Source organism: Gopherus evgoodei, chromosome 11 (assembly GCF_007399415.2).
Source record: "Gopherus evgoodei ecotype Sinaloan lineage chromosome 11, rGopEvg1_v1.p, whole genome shotgun sequence".
In the NCBI taxonomy this organism is placed as follows: domain Eukaryota; kingdom Metazoa; phylum Chordata; order Testudines; family Testudinidae; genus Gopherus; species Gopherus evgoodei.
In genome coordinates, this window is record NC_044332.1 from 78,204,322 (window position 1) to 78,217,587 (window position 13,266).

Sequence of the window (13,266 nt, forward strand, 5' to 3'; positions counted from 1 at the left end):
GCACCAGCCGGGCCCCTTTCCCCAAGAACAACCCTGGCTCTCGGCCTGCCGGCCAGATGGGATCCAACAGCCCCTGGTTCCTGCTGGGGACGGAGGGCCTGGGCCACCCCCCCTGCCCCTCTGGGGAGGTGCTGCAGGAGTAGGTGGGGGACGCCCCACAGAGCACCAGAGCAGCACCAGGAGGCTGCAGAGGGGGCAGGGGACTTTAGGGACCCATCAGAGAAGGACTAGGCTGAGAAACCATGGAAGAAACGAAGCAGTAGGGTAGGGGCTGCGGCATCAGGACCAAAGAGGGAGCCAGGACATATTGGGGTGGGAAAGCACCAGGGTGCCCAGGGTGAGGTGGGGGGGCGGATGGGGCAGGGGAGGCTAGGACGCATGGGAAGAAATGACATGCCCTCGGCTCTGGGAAGATGGGGAGCTGGAGAGACCATCGCCCCTGAGGCTCTGGGTAGAGGCTCTGCCCAGATACCAGCCGAGGACCCCAGCCAGCAAGGGGCTCCTTGCCCTGGTCGTGCTGGAGAACGGGCATCGCTCAGGGCAGGCAGGCAGAACCGTGGGCTCCAGGGTCCAAGAAGCACCCAGAAATGAGGGGGCTTCCCCCAACTTTCCAGGCCTGAGCCAAAGCCAATGGAGATGCTGCTGCAGGCTCATGGAGGAGCTGGCCCCCCAGGCCCAGGATCAGGTGGGAGGTCCCTGGAGCTGGCTGGGGGATGATGCTGGGTGGGCTCTGGGCACGTGACTCATGGCAAGTATAGAGTGACCAGGCGTCTGGTTTTCAACCAGAACACTCGATCAAAAAGGGATCCTGGCGGTTTCGGTCAGCACCTCCATGCCATGTGGCTCCCAGGAAGCAGCGGCATGTCCCCACTCCAGCTCCTATGTGTAGGGGCAGCCAGGGGGCTCCGCACGCTGCCCCTGCTCCACGCGCCACCCCTGCAGCTCCTATTGGCCGGGAACCACAACCAGTAGAGCTGCGGGGGCAGTGCCTGCGGACAGGGTAGTGTGCAGAGCTGCCTGACCGCACCTCCGCGTAGGAGCCAGAGAGGTGACATGCCGCTGTTTCCAGGAACTGCTTGAGGTAAGCACCACCCAGAGTCTGCACCCTGACCCCCTCCTGGGCTCCAACCCCTTGGCCCAGCCCTGATCTCCCTCCTGCACCCCAAACCCCTCATCCCCAGCCTCACTCCAAAGCCTGCACCCCCAGCCTGAGCCCTCACTCCCCTCCCCGCACCCCAGCCTCCTGCCCTCTGAACCCCTCGGTCCCAGTCTGGAGCACCCTCCTACACCCCAAACCTCTCATCCCTGTCCCCACCCCAGAGCCCACACCCCCAGCCAGAACCCTCACATTCCTTCATGTCCCCCAAACCTCTGCCCAGCCAATTCCCCTCCCACCTTCCGAAACCCTTGGTCCCAGCCTGGAGCACCCTCCTGCACCGCAAACCTCTCATCCCCAACCCCACCCCAGATCCCACACCCCCAGCCGGAGCCCTCACACACCCTTCACCACAACCCCCTGCCCCAGCCTAGAGTCCCCTCCCACACTCTGAACCCCACATTTCTGTCCCCACCCCAGAACCCGCACCCCCAGCCCAGAACACCTCAGCTCCACCCCCTCCCGGAGCCCCTTCCTGCATCCCAAACCCCAGAGTCAGCACTCCCAGCCAGAGCCCTCACCCCCTCTTGCATTTCAACCTGCCACCTCGGCCTGGAGCCCCCTCCCACACTGTGAACTCCTCATTTCTGGCCCCACGCTGGAGTCCGCACCCCCAGCCAGAGCCCTCACCCCCTCCCGCACCCCAGCCCCCTCAGCCAACCCAAGAAAATGAGCAAGTGAAGGACGGTGGGGAGAGCAAACAACAGAGGGAGGGGGGGAATGGAGTGAGCAGGGCTGGGGCATGGCGGGGCTCAGGGAAGGGGAGGGCAGGGCAAGGGTGTTCGCCACATACCCCACCTCTATCTGGGCACCGCTTGGGGGGAGAGACCCAAACCAACACACTAGAGTAGAGGTGGGCAACCTACAGCCCGTGGGCCACATCTGGCCCGTGACACCCTCCTGCCCAGCCTCTGAGCTCCTGCCCCAGGAGGCTACCTGTCAGGGGACGGGGAGGGCAGGGGTGGATGGGGAAGGTTCCCAGCAGGCAGTCAGGAAGGAAAGGAGGGATTGGGTGGAGTGACAGGGGGGATTCGGGGCAGGGGTTCTGGGGGCTGTCAGGGGACAGGGGGGTTGGATGTGGCAGGGGTCCTGGGGGGGGGCTGTCAGGGCGAGAAGCGGGGAGGGTCGGATAGGGGTCAGGGGCCAGGCCATGCCTGGCTGTTTGGGAAGACACAGCCTCCCCTCACCCACCCTCTATACAATTTTGGAAACCCGATGTGACCCTTAGGCCAAAAAGTTTGCCCACCCCTGCTCTAGAGCCAGTCTCTCCTCCAACCTGGGGGAGCTGAGACCTGGAGCTGAACTACGCAGCTCAGCCACATCCCTCCCGACGGGCCACCCGCGAGTCTGATAGACTCAGACTTTAAGGTCAGAAGGCACCATTATGACCGTCTAGTCTGACCTGCTGCACAATGCAGGCCACAGAATCTCACCCATCCACTCCTGTATCAAACCCCTAACCGATGTCTGAGCTACTGAAGTCCTCAAATCGTGGTTTAAAGACCTCAAGGTGCAGAGAGTCCTCCAGCAAGTGACCCCTGCCCCACGCTGCAGAGGAAGGTGAAAAACCCCCAGGGCCTCTGCCAATCTGCCGTGCAGGAAAATTCCTTCCTGACCCCAAATATGGCAATCAGCTAAACTCTGAGCATGTGGGCAAGACTCACCAGCCAGCACCCAGGAAAGAATTCTCTGTAGTAACTCAGATCCCACCCCACCTAACATCCCATCACAGGCCATTGGGCATATTTGCCGCTAATAACCAAAGGTTAATTAATTGCCAAAATTAGGCTGTTCCATCGTACCATCCCCTCCATAAACTTATCAAGCTTAATCTTGAAGCCAGATATGCCTTTTGCCCCCACTGGAAGGCTGTTCCAGAACTTCACTCCAACGATTAGAAACCTTCATCTAATTTCATCTAAACTTCCTAGTGTCCAGTTTATATCCATTTGTTCTTGTGTCCACATTGGTACTGAGCTTAAATAATTCCTCTATGTCCCTGGTATTTATCTCTCTGATATATTTATAGAAAGTGATCATATCTCCCCTCAGCTTTCTTTTGGTTAGGCTAAACAAGCCAAGCTCTTTGAGTCTCCTTTCATAAGACAGGTTTTCCATTCCTCGGATCATCCTACTAACCCTTCTCTGAACCTGTTCTGGTTTGAATTCATCCTTCTTAACCACGGGAGACTGGAACTGCACACAGTATTCCAGATGAGGTCTCACCAGCGCCTTGTATAACGGTACTAACACCTCCTTATCTCTACTGGAAATACCTCACCTGACGCATCATAAGACCACATTAGCTTTTTTCACCAATACTCTGAGGTCCTTCTCTTCTTCTGTTACTTCCAACTAATGCGTCCCCAATTTATAACCAAAATTCTTGTTGTTAATCCCTAAATGCATGACCTTGCACTTTTCACTATTAAATTTCTTCCTGTTACTATTACTTCAGTTACAAGGTCATCCAGATCTTTCTGTAGGATATCCCGGTCCTTCTCTGTGTTAGCAATACCCCCCAGTTTTGTGTCATCCGCAAACTTTATTAGCACATTCCCGCTTTTTGTGCCAAGGTCAGTAATAAAAAGATTAAATAAGATTGGTCCCAAAACCGATCCCCGAGGAACTCCACTAGTAACCTCCCTACAGCCTGACAATTCACCTTTCAGTATGACCTGTTGTAGTCTCCCTTTTAACCAGTTCTTTATTCACCTTTCAATTTTCATATTGATCCCCATCTGTTCCAATTTAGCTAATAATTCCCCACGTGGAACCATATCAAATGCCTTACTGAAATCAAGGTAAATTAGATCCACTGCATTTCCTTTGTATAAAATATCTCCTGCCCGGTGCAGAGCACAGACACAGCCCAGGGATTCCTGCATTGCGCCCAGGGAGCTTGAGTTTCTTCCCTAGGGAGGAAACAAATGGAAAACTTGGGACATCACTAAAAACCTTACAGAGACACAGGCCACTGCCCCGGCACCTCCAGGCTTCCTCCGCCCCTGGCACCACTCCACCACCTGAGAGGCTGGTTTCCCCCTTGTCCCCATAAGTCGGGGGGCCTGGTGCAGTGAGGATCCGATGGGCTACAGCTCCGGGCAGGGATAGCAGAGTGTTTTGGGAAAGGCCTGGTGTGGTGCCACAGCAGCTCACATGGGGGGGGGGGAGAAACGGTGCTGTTGCTCCGGTGTTGTGGATCCTAGCGTATTTGAGAGACCCTGCAGTACCCGCTGCCACCCCAAGCCCTGACCACCCAAACAGTTTTGCTCAGCAGAAAACTAACAAATCCCTTTAGTTCCAACTACAGTTCCCAGCCCGAGCGACTCAGATGCTTTCAGCGTGGATCCAAACCTCCCTTCCTGCCTCTGGCTGGCACCCTGGCTTTCTCCCTTTCACTGTCAGCCTACAGCTCCCAGAGCCTGGGGCTCATTAAAGCTCTTTATCGCCCCATAAGGGCTTTTACTGCTGGCTTCTCCCGTGCTCCCCTCCCATTCCCGCCCCGAGAGCGCAATGCCCAGCAGAGCCGGGCTGCCAACCCCCCAGGATGGTCCTGGAGTCTCCAGGAACGAGAGATTAATCATTCATTAACGATGATGGAACCGCCAGGAACACGGCCAGCCAAAACTGGCCACACTAGCTCCCATCTTCTCCACCCAGCCACCCTCGTTCGGATCCGCCGCTCCCATCCCTCCGGCCACGTCCACACTACAAAACGATGCCCGCCTGACTCGCAGCGGTCGGGTAGCAAACCACTCGGGGGCAGGTGCTGGCTCCTCACAACCGTGGGCGCAGGACAGGTCCCGGAGAGCAGTAACTGCCACCACGAGGAGAGCGGCATCTACACGGAACTAGTTACATCGCCTGGCCTGCGGCGTGATTCCATCAGCGAAGGGAAGCACTTGACTTCCCCAGCCAGGTTGCCACAGGGCAGCTCATGCCAACCTAACCTGTCGCACAGGCCAGGCCTACAGTGGTTTTCAGAGATTCCCAGTCCAACGGGCCCTTCAGTCAGCAAGGAAAGCTGCTGATCTGGCGCAGAGGCAGGCAGTGAGGGAACAAAGCCAGGTGGCCACTTCTTGGGTCTTGGCTCTGCAAAACCAGGCTGGCAAGGCCGCAGGAGCGATCCCTGCGAGCTCGGCTAGGGGCCCCCTCGGGCTGGGCTCGAAATAGCGACAGAGGGTGACTCTTCCATGCCGCCAATTGCTGCTCCATCACCTAGCAAGGAAGGGGTGGGCAGGGAGAAGCTGGCTCCAAACCCTGGGGCTTTAGACCTGCCCCCAAGCCATCCCAAGCCCCGACACTGCCATGCTTATGGCTCATGAGTTCTCAGCCTGGGGGGCCACAGCCACCCTGCCCTTCCCGTCTGGCTAAGCAGGGGGTGGGGAGGCCCAGCCAGATGGGCATTGGGTGGGGGGAGGGAGATGGAAGACGTTGAGAGCCCTGGCCTCTGGGGGAGAGAAGAGATGAATTGCCACCCTCTTTGGGTCAAGTTTTGGCAAATGGCCTGCAGGAGACCCTCCCTTCCAGGGCTCACCACCTCCCCAGCTCCAAGGGGCTCACAGGGCCCCACTGTGCCCCCTGGCCCCTCGCCACCTCCAGCCCTTGCCTGCATGACCAATTCTGGTCAGGGCCAAGGAGAGACCGGGGCCCTTTCATTGTCCTCCCCCCCTCCAGTACTCCCCTCCAGCCCGCCAGGCTGCCTGGGTGCCATGCCAGCGACGGCTCAACGCCCAGCACACGCCCGGCCTTGGGCCCTCCAGTCACGAGGTGCCCCAGCCGGATGCAGTGTTCCAGGCCTGGGACCCCCAAAGCTGGGGCAGCCCTGCCAGCCCAAGGCAAAGGCAGATCAGACCCTTCCCCGAGCATCTGGTTAAGTGTCCCTAAATCAGGGACTTCATTAGTCCCTGGGGCGGAGAGGGGCCGTGTCCTTCCCCAGGGGCCCCCTGCCAGGCTGGGGGGCAATCGCAGGCCTCATCCATCAGTGCTGGCTCGCTAATTACAGCTCGCGCTGGCCCAGGTGGCCCGTTGTAAGGCAGAGGGCGTGGCAGGCGCCGTCACAAAGTCCCATCAGCTCCATAAATCTCCCCTGTGACCCATTCAGCAGCACAGCGAGGCCAGGCCCCTCCAGAGAGGCAGGGGATGGGTCAAGGGACGGTGGGCCCGGGCCATTAGCGTGATTTAGGGCTCATTAGAGGGGGAGTCGCCGGATGCCCCGTTGCCAGCCATTCTTGGTTTCCAGCAGGCCAGGGTCCCCTGCCGGCCAGCAGGCGCCAGCTGGGACAGGTCAGCGAGTGAACTGGCCACTTAGCAACCGAGCTGAGCCGCACCGGGCAGGGAGCCAGAGAAGCCAGGCACTGTCAGCCGCCCCCTCCCCAGAGATTCCCCCAACCAAACGCCAGCCCGGTTCAGACCCCCAGCTCCCCGAACTACCGTCCCCCACATCCATGCCCCTGCCCCGAGCCACCTTCCTCTGGGACAAGCCAGTTCCCAGAAGCTTCCACAGCAGGGCCAGAGGCAGAGCTGCCGCGAGTGACAGCCAGAGACCACATCCCGGTGAGTCTCACTCGGTGTCCTTCGCCCCCGCCCCGGCAGCCGCTGCTACCCCCCAACCTACGTCACCCCCCTTGGAGCTCGGCCCGCCAGCGTCACTCGCAGCCGGGATTCTCCTGCCTTAGAATGAAGCCCCCTCCTTACAAAATCCAGCGTCCCTACACCATCCCCATGCGCTGCACTCCCCTCTGACCCACCGGGCACGCTGCGGGGGAGATGGCTCTCGTGCCACTTGGCAGAGGACAGGAGGGGAGTGAGACAGGAGAGGTTAGAAACACGGGGTGAGGACTGGAGGAGGGGGCTGCAGGAGACATGACTTGGGTCCGTAGTACCAAAGTACGTAATACGCAGCAAATCAGAGCACGAGCGCCGGGAGACACCACAAGACGTCACACTTTCGTTTTAGCCAACGGAGCAAATCAGCCACTGATGCCTCGTTACCCACCCCCGGGGCAGCATTGTTAGCTACTGCAAGGGGAGCCCGGGGGCTCAGAAAGGGCTGAGCCGGAACCCAAGTGCGCCATCTCCCCAAAGTGTTTATCTTGCCCCCACACCTCACAATCTTTACTGCATTTATCCTCAGCACCTCCCTAGCTCGCAGGGAGGTTGTAATGTCCTCATTGGACAGATGGGGAAACTGAGGTACGGGTTGAGCAGAGCAGGGCGCTGAGTCCCAGTCTAGCCCCCAAACCGCTGACCACCTCTCTAGGGGCTCCTGGGCTCTCAAGGACACTTGCAAATGAGGGAGGCCAGCCTGTGGATAAGGCACTGGCCTGAGACTTAGGAGCACCCAGCTCTGCTCCAGCCTCCCTGGGTGACCTTGGGCGGGTCCCGTCAGTTCTGTGCCTCAGTTTCCCCCATCTGTTACTGGGGGATAACAGCCCTGGCCTGCCTCTCAGGGGGTTGTGAAGAAGAATCCATTAGTGGGAGAAGATGCTAAGTTACTATAACACAGGAACTTGGGGGGATTCAAGCCAAATTTCCCCTGGAGAGTCAGTCAGACCAGAGATGGCTCGTAGCCCTGCTGGCCCCAGGCAGATAGCGCCGCAATCCAAAACAAGCGAGATCACCTCCCTTCTGACACAGCACCGTTCGGCTGTGATTTCAGAGCTGGGCTCCTTCCCTCGGACTCTTATTTTGGAAAGGGGGGGGCAGGGAGGGTGCTGTAGAAGATCAAACAGAGCGGCCCCACGCCAGGCCCCATGGATCCGAGGGCAGCCCCACATCTTACTTAAGGCAAGAAAAGCAAGACGGGGACCGGCCGATAGCATCTCGACAAGCCATTAAGCTGCCAACAGCCGCAAGATTAATTCCCAGCGAAAAGCACTCAGGAAGATCTCATTTAGCAGACAATAACTCTGCCAGGCAAAGAGCCGCGCAGGGCCCGGCTTTAATTAAAGAGCTGGGAGGTGCTGACGCAGCAGCTAGTGTAGGACAACGCCGAGGTCCTGGCAAACCAGCCACAGGAAGGGCTATTCCAGCACACAACGGGCCTCTGCCAGCCCGATACGATAGTTTGCACTCTGCACCGCTGGAGGGGAGGGACCAGCTCCTTAAAAAAGCTGCTAGCCCCAGGCTCCATCCAGCTCTGTGAAAGCACCGCCTAGAATCACGTTCCTGGCCTCCCCAGGCTGCCCCCGTCCCAGAGCCACTGCAACAGACAGCAAAGGCCAAATTCCGCTCCAGGCAGGCCACTGGCACTAGCTGCCAGGGCATCATTCAGATCTTCCTGCTCCAAAGAGGAGGCCTCTGGGTGAAAGACCTTGAGAATGGGGGGGGTGTGACGAAGTGGGACTGTTAACGTTTCCTCTGAATACTGTGTGGGTGCCTCAGTTTCCTTGAGCGACAGGATAATCCCCATTTACGGTTAGTAGTACAGGGCTCAAGACACATAGGCAAACAGTTTTGATTCCAGCCAACAGAGGGCAGCGCTCACCCATTCTCACACACATACACCCTGCCACAGAGTCCCTGGGTGATGCCCTGGAACTGCTCCCCACCAAGCCAGTCAGGACTTTGGGGAGCCTCCTCTCCTTTGGAGCAGACTTGTTCAGGGCCAGAAGCTTACACGGCTTCACCTCCTGGGTCTGACCTTGGAGCATTCAGCATCCTCTGCCCCTCCGTGCGCTTCCCACAGCGAGTCCACCCCAGCGGGGTCCTGGGGAAGCCACCGGGTCCTGCACCCCCACTTTGCAGTCAGACGTGACTCTCAGCCAGCCAGTAAAACAGAGGTTTATTCGATGACAGGAACAGGGTCTAACACAGAGCTTGTAGGTACAGAGACCCGGACCCCTCGGCCGGGTCCATTCTGGGAGGCAGTGAGCCAGACCCTCATGTCTGCCCTCCAACCTCGACCCCAGCCAGCTCCAGACTAACAACCCCTCCCAGCCCCTCCTCTCTGCTCAGCCCCTTTCCCGGGCCAGGAGGTCACCTGATCCCTTTGTCTCCAACACCTTCAGCTGGCACCTTTGCAGGGGAGGGGCCCAGGCCATCAGTTGCTAGGAGACAGAGTGTCAGGCATTTAGGTGCACTGGCCATTGCTCTGCCAGATACTTAAGAACTGCCATGGGGACACTGAGGCACCAACACAGTATTCAGAGAAAACATTAAGAACTTTCCCAGTTCGTCACATCTCTCCCCACTTCGAGACCGAACTGAGCGAGGTCACTCCAGCCAGTGACCTGGGGAAGTTCGAACCCACCAAGGTTCCCATGGATGCCCCAGCATCTCTCCCATCCCTTGGTGTGAGTTACACCAGGACAGTCCAGTCTTACGCCCTCCCTTAGGTCGGGTGTGCTTGATGGCACTTGCAGGCCGCATGTGGGAACGTTTATGCAGCCCACACCCTTTGCCACCCCAGTACCCCTGGGCTTCAAGCTGGGATTGGGTCTTTTCCCAGCACTCTGGTCTGTGATTCGGGCTCCCTTGGTTAAGAGCCCCCATCTTGGCCTTTGCCAGCTCTGGGCTTGGGCAGCCGCTTCCCACTTTGTGGCCCAGACACAACACCTCTGCCGTCTCCCCTTGCACTTTCCAGCTTTTACCGTCAGTCCCACCTCCTTGAGGCAGCCCAGCCCCCTCTTCACCTGGGACACCTGTTCCTCCCAGGTCTGGCTAAAGATGCACATGTTATCAGTGTCTGCCAGGGCCAAGTTCTCCATCCCTCTCAGCTTGTCTAGAATCTCCCCAGGCCTAGGCATGGGGTCGGCATCGGACACTGTGATGGCTTTAAGCTTCTGATAGCCCCCATAAAACCAGATCATCCTGTCTCGCTTGGGGATCAGCCCCACGGGTGAGGCCCATGGGCTGTAAAATGGCTGGATCCCATCTAAAGCCAGCATATCCCTGACCTCTCTCTCCAGGTTCAGGGGTCCCCTCACTCTCCTCCCATCCAGCAGCTCGAAAGGGAAGAACCCTGTGGATTCCTGGGGCACCACCAGCTGTCTCCCGATTCCCCCCAGTTCTACTTCCCCTTGGGGAGCCCATTCCCGGTACAGGAATCCCTCCTCCTGCAGGACTCTGTCCCTGCAGCCTTCCCCAAGGGGGTTTGCAGCGCTGTGGCCAGCAAGTTCTCTCAGCTTCTCCAAGGAGGGATCCCTCTGCAGCTCGGTCTGGGATTCAGCAGCTGGGGCAGGGAGTGGGACCTGCTCCCTCTCGCTAGCTGGGCCTGGGGTCACAGCCCCCCTGAGCCCTGTCCCTGGTAGCTCCCTCCCTGCTGTGTAATCACTTCCCAGCAGCACGTCTGGACCAGGCAAACCTGTTTGGCAGCTGACCTGCCCTGCCTGAGTGTCCCCCCACTCAGCTGGGGTCTCAGCTCCCCCCATGCTCAGCCCTGCCCTTGCTGTCCCAGTGGGGGCAGGCAGCGACCTCTCTGCTCTGGTCACAGCATCAGAGCCAGCGTGAGCCCCCTCTCCGGTGTGCAGGGGGGCGGGGAGCATCTCTCCCTCCCACTCAGCCCCAGGGGGCTGGTTACAGGTAGGCAGGTATCCTGAGCCCAGCAGCCCCTCCCCCCTGCCAGCCAGGTCATTTGCATTTTCACTGACCATTTCCATCCTAGCCAATTGGTTCCCTGGATTTGAATTCAAACCCTCGGCCGTTACAGGAGCGGGGCCTGGATCCTGTCCCATGGGGAGACAGTCACCCCCCAACAGGGCCTCCCAGCCGATATCCTGGAGAACCCCAACCACCAGCCAGCCCGACCACTTCTGGGTCTGCACAGGGATCTGGGCCATAGGCAGGGCGAGGGGCTTCACCCCAGGGAACTTCACCCAGGTCCCCCAGTCCCTCAGCATCTGGGGCTGCACCACCACAGTTCTCTCTGTCCCAGGGTCTCGCCCTCGCAGGCGTGTTTCCCCACTGACCCCTGGGCAGCCCCCCATGTCTCTCTGCTCCACCATCACCAGTCCACGCTGCTGCTGCTTCTCCTGCAGCTTTTCCTCGGGCTCTTGCTCTCTCTCACGGTCCTCTCGCTCTCTTGGGCTCTGCTCCCATCCCATCCGTCTCCAGTCTCCTGATGGGGAACCCAATCGTGAAGACCCTCGTCTGATTGGGGACCAGACTCCCGGGGATGCCTGGCTGATGCTCCAGCTGTTCTCAGATCCTCTTGTAGCCCCATCTGGGCCAGGAATCTGCTCCTCAGAGCGGTCCTTCTCCTCCAACTGCACGATTAACTGTGCCTTGGTGAATTTCCCCATGCGTAACCCTCTCTTTGTGCACAGGATCACAATGTCCTTCTCAAGGAGATGGTGATAGGCCATCACTTCACCGTTCTCAAGTGGCTCTGGACTCACAGGCCTGTGTGCTCTTGGCTCCCCCATGGTTTCCAGGAAGAACCCCGGGTGTGCCAGCCCTTCTCGTGATCACCACCTCTTTGCCAGGGTCGAGCTGCAGACTCCTCCGCCCCGGGACTGCTCCTGCAATCCCCAGGGGAACCCTGCTACTGCAAAGATCCTTCTCTCTCCCAAGGTCGAGCGGCAAGCTCCTCCGCCCCTGAGACTGCTCGCTGCAGTCCTCAGGGGGACCCCGTTACTCCAACAGTCCTTCTCGCTGGTCACACACTCCCAGAGGTTAACCGCCCCCTGAAACCGTCCCTCTCTGAGCCTTCAGCACGCCTGGTCCTCATTATCCCTCCTTTGTTTTACTGCTCCCCAGTCACTTACTGCAAGCAGTGCCATTCACGGGGTGCAGTACATCCCACCGCTACCACCAGTTGTCACGGAGTCCCCGGGCGATGCTCTGGAACTGCTCCCCACCAAGCCAGTCAGGACTTTGGGGAGCCTCCTCTCCTTTGGAGCAGACTTGTTCAGGGCAAGAAGCTCACACGGCTTCACCTCCTGGGTCTCTCCTTGGAGCATTCAGCATCCTCTGCCCCTCCGTGCGCTTCCCACAGCGAGTCCACCCCAGCGGGGTCCTGGGGAAGCCACCGGGTCCTGCACCCCCACTTTGCAGTCAGACGTGACTCTCAGCCAGCCAGTAAAACAGGTTTATTCGATGACAGGAACAGGGTCTAAAACAGAGCTTGTAGATACAGCGAACCGGACCCCTCGGCCGGGTCCATTCTGGGGGGCAGTGAGCCAGACCCTCAGGTCTGCCCTCACTTCCTGTCCCCAGCCAGCTCCAGACTAACAACCCCTCCCAGCCCCTCCTCTCTCCTCAGCTCCTTTCCCGGGCCAGGAGGTCACCTGATCCCTTTGTCTCCAACACCTTCAGCTGGCACCTTTGCAGGGGAGGGGCCCAGGCCATCCGTTGCTAGGAGACAGAGGGTCAGGCATTTAGGTGCACTGGCCTTTTGCTCTGCCAGATACTTAAGAACTGCCATGGGGACACTGAGGCACCAACACAGTATTCAGAGAAAACATTAAGAACTTTCCCAGTTCGTCACACCTCCTCTCCCTCGGAGCAGACTTGTTCAGGGCAAGAAGCTCACACAACTTCACCTCCTGGGTCTGACCTTGGAGCATTCAGCATCCTCTGCCCCTCCATGCACTTCCCACAGTGAGTTCGCTCAGGCGGGGTCTTGGGGAAGCCAGAGAGTCCTGCACCCCCACTTCACAGTCAGATGTGACTCTCAGCCAGCCAGTAAAACAGAAGTTTGTTAGATGACAGGAACATGGTCTAAAACAGAGCTTGTAGGTACAGTGAACGGGACCCCTCAGCCGGGTCCATTCTGGGGGGCAGTGAGCCAGACCCCCACGTCTGCCCTCACTCCTCGTCCCCAGCCAGACCCAAACTGCAAAACCCCCTCCAGCCCCTCCTTCTCTGCTGAGTTCCTTTCCCGGGCCAGGAGGTCACCTGATCTTTGTTCACCTTTAGCCATCCCCTTCCAAGGGGGAAGGGCCCCGGCCATTTGTTGCCAGGAGACAGAGTGTCGGCCATTTATGCACACTGGAGACTTAAGAAATGCATAGGGGAAACTGAGGCACCCACACAGTATTCAGAGGAAACATTAAGAACAGTCCCACTTCGTCACACACCCCCATTCTCAAGGTCTTTCATGGTCCAGGGATGTATTCCCACGTCACTTCCGCAACCTTTTAAGCATTTCATTTCAAACATAA